This window comes from Crinia signifera, chromosome 6 (assembly GCF_055691185.1).
Source record: "Crinia signifera chromosome 6, ASM5569118v1, whole genome shotgun sequence".
NCBI classification, from domain to species: domain Eukaryota; kingdom Metazoa; phylum Chordata; class Amphibia; order Anura; family Myobatrachidae; genus Crinia; species Crinia signifera.
Genome location: NC_139222.1, coordinates 283,049,394 through 283,060,445, shown reverse-complemented (window position 1 = coordinate 283,060,445; position 11,052 = coordinate 283,049,394).

Genomic DNA, 11,052 nt, shown 5'->3' with positions numbered 1-11,052 from the left:
TTAACTTGATACTATTCAATGAAGGGTCCCATCATGCACACACTAGACCTTCAATGTGACCTAGGACTGTACATATTATAGTCAATGTTAATTAAGTTTATAGAATATTGTTATTTAAGTTTAATCTCACAGATCCAGATCATTTATAATTAAATTGTTAGTGTGTGTATTCAAATTTCTATTGAACGTTATTTGTGAGCTACTTGTCGTCATTATTAATAAACATCAAAAATCCTTCGCCCAAATTGTGTCTGTGGGAGGAATCCCTGCCTCTCTGCTGGGTTGTGGACTGACTTGAGATTTGCACCGAAGGCCAAAGATTGATCAACGACAGCGATAAATACAAACTCTTCCCGCGACACAAATTCGTATTCTCACATTTATTATGAACCATATCCAGAAAGGGTTAATTTGCTAAACCCAGTTTGCCATAATTGCTGACTTCTTGCAGAACACCAGGGGGGGGGGGGGGGGGGCTGTTTCATCTTCATTCCATTAATGGGCAGCAATTTCCCAACTAGCGCCAGATACTTTTCGAGCCATCACTGTGGCAGATAGACATTTATGAAATGCATTTTCTTTATAATGGCTTGAGCAATATCATGGACATCAGGAAACGGTACAAGGTCAATGATACAAGGCGCTTCCAGTGTTTGCAAATGTTATTCCTGCGACGTAAGTTTCCTGGAAACTGTTCTGAAAAGTCCTTTGTATAAGAATATTCTTACTTATTGACACAACCCTACAAACGCTTATGTAGATGACTGATTCCAGTGACAGTCACATTGTGCTTGTTTTGTCACCATACCGTAGTCTACAGACGGCTGTGACCCGTCAGAATTTTGGCAAACAGAAAACTTAGGTTAAACCCAATCTGTAACTGCTGTTCCTTCCTCAAGAACTTGAACATTAGCAAGAGTTCTCCCAACCTTGACCCTAGTTTTGGTGTTATATTTACAGTATCTGTAAAAGAGATATATATATATATATATACACGCAGGGATGAGAGCGGCACTCGCAGCAAAATGATTTCAAAGGTACACAAGGTTTGTTTAGCTCAAACAAACCTTGTGTACCTTTGAAATCATTTTGCTGCGAGTGCCGCTCTCATCCCTGCGTGTGTCTATCCTCTGGTGCAGGCACCCAGCCTCATTATTCAGCATTTTGCCGTGGATTGTGCCGGTCTATTGGACTGATATATATATATATATATATATATATATATATATATATACTACTTATATAATTGCTGGTGTTTTCCTATGTCCTGCGAAAGATAATCGAGCTGCCATCATGGCGTCGGACAGCAGTGGGTGGGGCCATAATTAGGCGTTTCTCAGCGAACCACCTCCTCTAGCTTGGATTGAGGATGCTGGCCTGCACTCTTGGCAGCCTGGGAGGTTCCCTGGCAGTGGCGGAACTTGGGGGTGGTGAGCCCATGTGGAAAAATATAATTTGGGGCCTCCTCCTCCACTCCGAACCAAATTAAAAATATATAACACAGCAGTGGGCTCCTTAGTACTCAGGGGCCCCGGGCAATGCACCTGGTGCACCAATGGTAGATCCGCCTCTGCTCCTGGGCATCCTGGGAGAGAAGGCCGGTATGGCCCGGATGTATTCTAAAAAATCATCTTGGTTACTGATAAATCGCTCCAATATCTGCTATATGATTTGTGGTCGCACATTCTGCTACTCTGCAGATCGGTTCACCTCCCCTTTCGCCCCCTCCCGCATCCAAGCTGTCACTTCCGCTACCTCCTCCACCTTCACGCTCCACCAGTTCACCCTTCTGGTTTCCCCCTCCTCCTACTGGTCCAGCATCTGGTCATGTGGGGGGACAGGGCCAGGCTGTGACATCATTACTCTCCACCTCATAATGGTAAAATGCTGCGATTTGGTAAAGGGATAGGCCTTATTGACATATATTAAGCAATTGTCACCCCATTCTGCCTGCTGAACTAGGAAGCCGGTGTTATGTGGGAGGAACACCCACTCGTCCAGGAATGCAGGGGAATTCACCCAAAAATTGTGTCTCCCATAACTTCCAGTGCCTCATAGACTGGCAGGGCCCTCTTACCCTTTCTTTCTCTTCTTAGCTCTGTCCCCATCACTAGAGCTCATCTGCTCTCTGCCCTGTCTCCAGGGCCGGCGCCACCACTAGGCAAATCTAGGCATTTGCCTAGGGCGCCGGCCACTGGAGGGCGGCATTTTGTGCCGCCCGGGTACCTGTCCTACGGCGCTGTCTATTTAAATCTGGCGGCGGAGGCAGCGGGGGTCCCTGCAGTCCATTAGAAATCACGAGCGCTATCCGCCGGGCTATGCGGAAGCGCTTCTAGTGTGAAAACTCTGGCAGCACGGCGCACGCTGATCTCAGCCAATCAGCGTGCTGCCAGTGTTTTCACACTAGAAGCGCTTCCGCATAGCCCGGCGGATAGCGCTCGTGATTTTCAATGGACTGCAGGGACCCCCGCCGCCAGATTTAAATAGACAGCGCCGAACGACAGGTACCCACCCCCCCCCGGCACCGGGGCGCCCCCAGCCTGACTCGCCTGGGGCGCTCCGGTGCCTTGCACCGGCCCTGCCTGTCTCCATTTGCCCTACCAATGACTGTGGTCATGTCTATCTAATTAATGATAGTGGCGGAACTTGTGAGTGGTGGGCCCAGGTGCAAAAGTATGATTTGGGCCCCACACCAGTAGGTAACAGGGGTACAAGCTGCTGGTCGGGGCAGGTCCTCAGGGGCCCCAGTGCAATGCACCTGCTAAAGAAATGGTAGTTCCACCTCAGAGCACATCAATGCTGGCACTTGTAGTGCATCTAGTGCACAACTACATTTATGCCTAATGAAAGAGTACAGCGGTTTCTCATTAATATTTCTTCAATTTTGAATTCATAATTCCAGCAATTTGTAGTTTGGGTTTCTTGGCCCGTAACGAAAAACCGTCAGCTGAGAAAATTTTATGCAGGGAGCTAACACCCATCCACCCTCGCCCTCTGTTCAAATGGGAAGATCCAGGGTGGAGCATCGTGTACCAGGTGGAAGGGGTCAGAATTAGGAATTTGTGTCCTATTTTAGTAACTGATACTCGCATGTAATGAGCTCTTTACAACAGAGGTCTAAGGAGAATAGAACCTCGAGTTCTAAGAAGTCTTATAGAAATGTGTAATTACCTACATTCCAGGCTATTTCCATCTATGTGTTACCTTCCTGTCATGTCAGATCCTGTTATGTAAGTCATCAGGCAAGATGTAACATAAGTGTGGTAACAGGACAGCACTGTGGCGTAGAGGTTAGTATTACTGCTTCACAGATCACAGATATATTCCTAACCAAGGCCCTATGTGTATGGGGTGTGTACGTTCTCTCCATGCTTGGGTGGGTTTCCTCTGGGTGCTCCAGTTTAATTGAATACACCAAAAACAGATTTACTTTGGGCAGAACGGATGGCGTATTGGTTAGCATTGTGGGTACCGGATGACGCCCCAACAGTCAGGATTCCCACGGTCATTAGTCCAACATTGGAATCTAACAGTCGGGAACCTGACAGACATGGGCTATTTTCCCTCGGAGAATAGAACCTGTGGCGGGTGCAGTCCTCAAGGGAATTCTTTGCGCTCGCCCCGCTGTTGTCTTGTCAGTGGGGATTCCGATGTCGGACTAATGACCGTTGAAATTCTGACTGCCTGAGCGTCATACGTACCACACCCAGCACTATTGCCTCACAGTACTGAGATCATGGGTTCAGATGCCTGAGTGGGTTTCCTCTGTGTATTCCAACTTCTTACCACAATCCAAAAATATACTGGTAGGTTAATTGGCTCCCAAAAATAACTAACCCTAGTGTGAATGTGTGTGCGTGTACATATGGTAGGGGATATAGATGGCAGACTATGATTTTGGGGCATTTCCTTACTGATCCGCTGGTGTTCAGTGCATTGTATACACTGGGAATAAGCCATTCAGAAGCATGTTCCTACTGTGTACTAAGCCCATGGCCAGTCAGTGTACATTGGACCTTTGTTGAATCCTAATACCATGCAGAAAACCCTCAACAGGTGGCTCTACATTGCCAGTTGGATAAACCTGAGGAAACCGTCAGGTTATTTGGATGGAGAAACGCGTCAAGTCCAAGGAATCTTATAGTCCAGCATCACCCACCAAGCTCCCCCAAGCCTGTTACCTTATATTGGACTCCAGCTTGCCCCCACCTAGACTTCCGTGCATCACGGTCGCACACAGAGAGTTCAATTTGGGTGGGGTGTGTTGAAACTGAAATCTAAATTGCAGTGTAAAAAAAATAAAGCAGTCAGTATTTACCCTGCACAGAAACCAAAATAACTCACACAAATCTAACTCTCTCTATACATGTTACATCTGCCCCGCCTGCAGTGCAGCATGGTTTTGCCCATTTTGAGTACAAATTTATACTGCTGTCAGATCTGAATAAGGCCCATATTGCGGGTCTCTGATCTGAGAGCACATTGTGGATCTTTCTCTGCATGTGACTCCGCCGTACACAGTAATGATTAATGTCCGTATGGCTAATGATAGCAATTATGGTTTTGGACGGAGAATGAACTGCACGCGTCTTTCTATTCTGCTGACCGCTGACCCGCCTCCGAGGCTGTTCTGACCGGTTGTGTAAATGTAAGATGGAATAATGTTTCCTTATAGGGTGTATTTATTTCTGCACAAAGCCTGGTTCCACACTGGCCAAGCCATTCGCTCGAGGAGGGGAGGGAAGTGGGCGTCCCCATAAAAACGGTGGCCGTTCCCCTGCACACACAGGTGTGGTAAACGTTTGACCGGGCGGTACGCAGAGTTTATCTGTTTGCTAGGCTGATCTGGACTGACACCGGAGTATATTATATGAGACTAGAATATTATTGTAAAGTTGCCCATACACTAGTAAGATTTATCTTCAGATCTGGCTGGTTGGAACAAACACATGGTTATGGATGAATGACAGTTTGTCAGTTTTCCGGCATTTCCAAGCAAATGGTCAACTGTCATTTGCTCTCATCCATAACCATGTTTTTGTTCCAACCAGCCAGATCTGAAGATAAATCTGTATGTGTATGGCCAACTTAAGACTTTTTATATTTTGATTTACTATCGTTTGTGAATTTGTTTCTGAAAGTTTATTTTTGCAGTAAAATGAGAACATGTTTAACCCCATTGGTTGGCCATTCTTGTTAATGTATCACCAATAATTTTATGTTGAAATAAATGTTTGCATTTGTTTCTATTGTCAGGAGACATGTTTTGCCCTGCAGAAAAAAAGGGTACAACACCTACATAATATATATTATATGCAGGGCTATTTTTCAGAAGGCTCCAGCAGGAACTGAGGCCCTTATTCTAGTTCACTCTTTCTGACAAAATAGTTCTTAGATGGACAAAACCATGTGCACTGCAGGTGAGGCAGGTGTAAAACCCCACCCAAATCTGATTATCTCTGCACAAGTAACACCTGCCTCACCTGCAGTGCACATGGTTTTGTCCATCTAAAGGTGCCCATACACGTTACAATTATTGTATACAATATTGTATACAATATCGTATCTCATCGCATCTCGGTTTTGCGATGAGATCAGATGAGATCTAGTACAAAAAATATGTGCTGCACATACTTTTTGTACTAGATCTCATCTCATCTGATCTCATCGCAAAACCGAGATCTGATGAGATGCGATAATGTATACAATATTGTATACAATAATTGTAACGTGTATGGGCACCTTAAGAAACATTTTGTCAGAAAGAGTGAACTAGAAAGAGGGCCTCAGTTCCTGCTGGAGCCTGCTGAAAAATAGCCCTGATTATGTGGTACTACATAATAATGGGGGTTATTCTGATTCACTCTTATATGGATAAAACCATGTGCACTGCAGGGGGGCAGATGTAAAATATGCAGAGAGAATTAGATTTGGGTTAGTTCTTTTGTTTCTGTGCAGGGTAAATACTGACTGATTTATTTTCACACTGCAATATAGATCTCACTTTGAAGTAAAACCCCACCCAAATCTAATGGTGTGTACACACGGGAGCAATATTAGGTAAAAATCGCTGGGAATATGGTCGCTGAGCGACCATATTGCCAGTGATTTGGAGGGCAGCTGGCGATAAATTGCCAGCTGCGTGCTCCCGTGTGCACTCCCTGCTGGTCGCTGGAGCATGCTCCTGCGACCAGCGGCTTTCCCCGGCGATCGCTGTGCCTGGAGGTCAGCGCCGGGGAGATCAGCATTGATCTCCCCAGCCCCGTGCCGCTGCTCCCTCCCTCCTCCCTTCAAAGTGACAGCAGCAGCGGCTGCTGCTGCTGCACTCCCTCTCCGCCCCGTAGCAGTGTCTCCTTTTCATCGCTGATGAAAAGGAGACACTGAGCAATATGATTGCTGGCAATATATTGCTAGCAATATATCGCTAGCAATCATATTGCACCGTGTGTACACAGCATAACACTCTCTGCACATGTTACATCTGCCCCCCCCCCTGCAGTGCACATGGTTTTGCCCACCTAAGAAGGAATTTGCCAGAAGGAGTGAACCAGAATAACCCCCAATGTCATAAACAGCGCAGCGACACAGTGGTTAGTATTGCTCCACAGAATGTTATCAATTCTGACCTAGGCTCGCTCTATTATTTGTGCCAGACATTGTGGATATACATAAAACATACAACTAGAAAAATAAATATAGGGCCTCATTCAGGTTCGGTCACAGTTTTGCACCTGACGGTCGCAGGGTGTCAATCACCTTGCTAGCCTTTGATTGTTCTGTTCATACAGATGGCTCACGCTTGTGCACAGCATACCATGCACGTTCGCGGTCTTGAAATTTTCAGCCCTGCGTGCAGGTCTGAATTGGGCTCCTCCTGAGGAGGTGTTGGGGAATACAGTGGCAACGCTTGCTACGAAACGCGTCATCATACGAATTGACGCGATTCATTGGGTTAGCTATTGCCCATGCCACTGGACTTTCCCTGTTACCGGCGCATTTAGTGGGCAAGTCGGTAAGACAGAAAGATAAGTAATGTGGGTATACCTTTATTTCCTGCAGGTGTTTTATAGGACTACTCACCATACCTTAGGGCTGTCAGTCAATGCAAGCATATTACCGTCTCGAGGAGGGAAATAAGTTCTGGGAAATTAATCCGGCTCCTTTTGTTCAAACACTCTCAGCGCCCTGAGAACAACAAACAGCAAATTTCTCCTTTGTGGAAGAAAACGTCTCAGCTCTGTTTGTTTAAAGAAACCTTTCCAGAGAACCTTGGTATAGCTTTCACACAGGGGGCCAATTACACCGGGGGCCGGAGCAGTCTGGCTGGGGAAGTGTCGGGAAACGCAGCTTTCTGTATACATCTGCAAAAAACGATACTTAGTGGGCAAGGTTTCCTCCAAGAGGTCGGCTAAGGAAACGTTATCAACAGGAAATCAACATCAAAGATTTGTGTATATATATATGATAGATACTCACATAGGCTTAGCACTCTTGAAAAACCAGTAAATCCATAAGATGCAAGGTGGCAGGGATAGAGGGACGATATATATATATATATATATATATATATATATATATATATATATATATATATATGACAACAAATCTCCAAAATTGCGCTATTAAAATACAATTTTCAATGGTCGCTGCTGACACTCTATCCCATACTAGTTGGGATAGAAAACACCAAGCCACACCTACAATAGTGTCCTCAGCGCCCTCAATCAGTAATGTCCCTCATACATTTCAATACATAAAATATATAGTAAAAAATACACTTGTAGTAGTTCTTTTATAAGAAGCTTTTTTCTTTTTATTTTCAGTATATGTGACCAATACCCAACGCGTTTCGTCTCGTTAGAAGCTTCATCAGGGGTTCATGATCTTAGAACTAAACTTTGACACTTCGGGGTCCAAAGGTGAGAATATTACAATTCAGAAAATAGGACCGTATTTAGGGTCCAGTTGAAACACCTCAGATGATGATGGGTGTAGCAGAAGCCTTCTTATGATCTTAAAACAGTATGATACTTATATACTCTGATGTTTTGACAGTTTTTATATATTTAAGCTTGAATTGGAAACCTAATAGGGCATTTTCTCCTCATATTCCACAGTCCAATTGTATTATATCCAGGAAAACAGGATTTTTATTCCCTGTGTCTGTGGGTGATGTGCACCCCTTGGGATCCAAACTGCACTTGCACAGACACAGGGAATAAAAATCCTGTTTTCCTGGATATATATATATATATATATATATATATATATATAAATACTAATTTCCACCTGGTCTTAGAAGTCACAGGTGGAAATTAGAATCAATACAGTAAAACAGCTGTTAAAAGGTGTTAGGTTCTAAATGAAAAAAACCTTTTTAAAATACAGTGGGCTCCAGAATTGCCAGGGAATATGCCCAATATCGTATACAGGGATAATCCACTTATTGGTGAGTATCACTTTAACGCAGCCTTTTAAGAAAAGTGTCACTTCCACATGAATATTCAATAAAACAATCTTAGTTCAGAAGAAAGTTCCTGTCTCCAGAAGGATGCTGAGTCGACTTCCTTAAAAAGGAAGTGTGTCCAATGAGAGGGACAGCCCAGCCCTGCTAACTATCCCCAAATGGGGAAGCGCGCGCCGGCCAGCGTCCCACACGCTGAAGCGGGGAGGATTACTCCCGCCGCCTGTCTCCCCCGGCATCCTGCATTGCTGGGCAACCCCAGCGGCTTCCGCCGGAGGCTGCGTCTGGCCGCGTCGTCCCCCGGCGTCTCTGGTTGCTGAGCAGCCGGAGTGCGCCTCTGGTGTGCAACAGTACCCCCCGCTCCTTGAGGAGGGGATAACAACGCCTTACTACTGGGTTTGTGGGGGAACTGCCAAAAGAATTCCACCTTGAGCCTTGAAGCATGCAAATCTTTGTCCGCGACCCAATACCTCTGGCCCATATCCCTTATAATGGACAAGAAACTGGAGTCCCCCACGGGAGACTTTGGAATCCAAGACTTTTTCCAACCATGAATTCTGGTTGACCGTGGACTTCCACTGGAGGTCTTCCCTGAACCACCTTTCCAGGGAAATTTCTGGAAAATATCTCTGGTTTCAATAGGGAGGAATGAAATGTGTTGGCAATGTTAAGGGATCTGGGAATTCTTAGCCGAAATGCCACAGGATTCACCTTTTTAATAATAGCAAATGGTCCAATAAACTTGGGCCCAAATTTAGCTGAAGGCTGACAAATCTTGATATTACGAGTAGACAACCAAACTTTGTCATCTGCTTTGAAGTTACAAGGCCGCCTTGACCGATCGGAAAAAACTTTTTCACGAAAAGCGGCTTTTCTTAAAGTAGCGTGCACCTCTTTCCAGATGACCCGTAACCGGAAAGTAGTAGATGATGAAGACACTGGTCCTTCTGGGCCAAGTGCACCGGCTTTGGGATGGAACCAATAAACAGCAAAGAACGGTGACACCTTGGTGGATGAATGATATGCATTGTTGTAGGCGAATCCCGCTATGGGCAGGAAGTCTTATCAATCATTCTGGGTTTTGGATACAAAACAGCGTAAGTACTGTTTTAAGGACCTGTTAAGCCGTTCAGTTTGACCATTAGACTGGGGATGGTAAGCAGAGGTCAAACTAAGCTTAACCCCCAGGGCGGCACAACCTTTTTTCCAGAATCGTGCATTGAATTGGGGTATTCTCTATCAGACACGATATAATTGGGCAAACCGTGCATTTTGAAGATATGAAGAAGGAGAAATTTAGCCAACTCCTTGGTTGATGGCAACTGTGGCATTGGCACAAAGTGAGCCATTTTTGTACCAACCTAATTAAATTGATACAACTTTTGGAGCGGATTTATGTCTGATCTTATAAAAAACCAAGTTACCTATACTAATTAATCTAACTACATGAGGTGAGGTAACTCTATTTGGAACACAATGAGAGATTTGTTAAAAGTACACCCTTATCAGGAATGAAAGTTGATTACAGGCAAACACTCCCACAACTTAACTCATGAATATTCATGAAGGGTGCAGGTATAAGAAGGACTTCCGGTTGCCCACCTGGTCAGTCCTGATGAAGCTGGTTGCGACATGCGCGTCGACCAAACACACGTAGTGTGTTAAAATCCCCTATGTCCCCTCCCTTTTGAAATGCATTTTGATCTGTAAAAAATTTTTTCAGTGCGCACAGTATTGGGCAGCAGAAAGGTGACCGGTTGTGAGCTGCGGTATCACATACTGACTGCGATCTCTCCAGAACCTGGCACCTGATAGCGCAGTGGTGCACATGTAATTGGCATCCTGCACTCTGTTCTCTGCGACACAGAGAGAGGTTGGTGCATGGTATAGGTCTGTGGAAATCGCGGGGTGACTGACCGCGATCTCCCCACAGACCCCGGCCCCTGTTAGCACGGTGACAAACTTTTTGTGTGTGCACCGTGCCACCTTTTCCCCTCTATACGGCAGCATAAAGCGAAGTGTGGCACCCCCGGCACATTAATACGGCTGATCACGCTAGGGGATATTCCACATTAGCAACGATCCTGCTTAGAGGTGATTATAACAGCAGATAGTAATCAATATACAAGTGATACATAAAGGAAAAACTATCTGATCAATTTGTCGATCTGCCCAGATACATATAAGTGGAAACACACTGTAGAACATATGATAAGACGCATTGACCCAATCTGATAATTAATAAAGGGACACACTGACATTTGGGGGCCACTACATTAGGATTATTATCCCTTTTAATACACTTACCTTGTCTTACCCTCACATGTGTTTTATATGTCTCAGTTTTTAGAAATATAAAGAATAAAAGTTATATTTTATTATCGGTCCTTATACTCTTCAGGTGCGCCATATTTATGACAATCTTTTCTCTCTTCAATAAATACGGCTTATTAATTGTCGAATGGCAGCACACCCCATGATTAATATTATTTGATTGTTCATAACAAAGGGGTCCACAGATTACAATATTGTAAAACTTTTCCAGTGCGACTGGCAAAACCTTGTTTTGATCTGTATTATTTTTTATT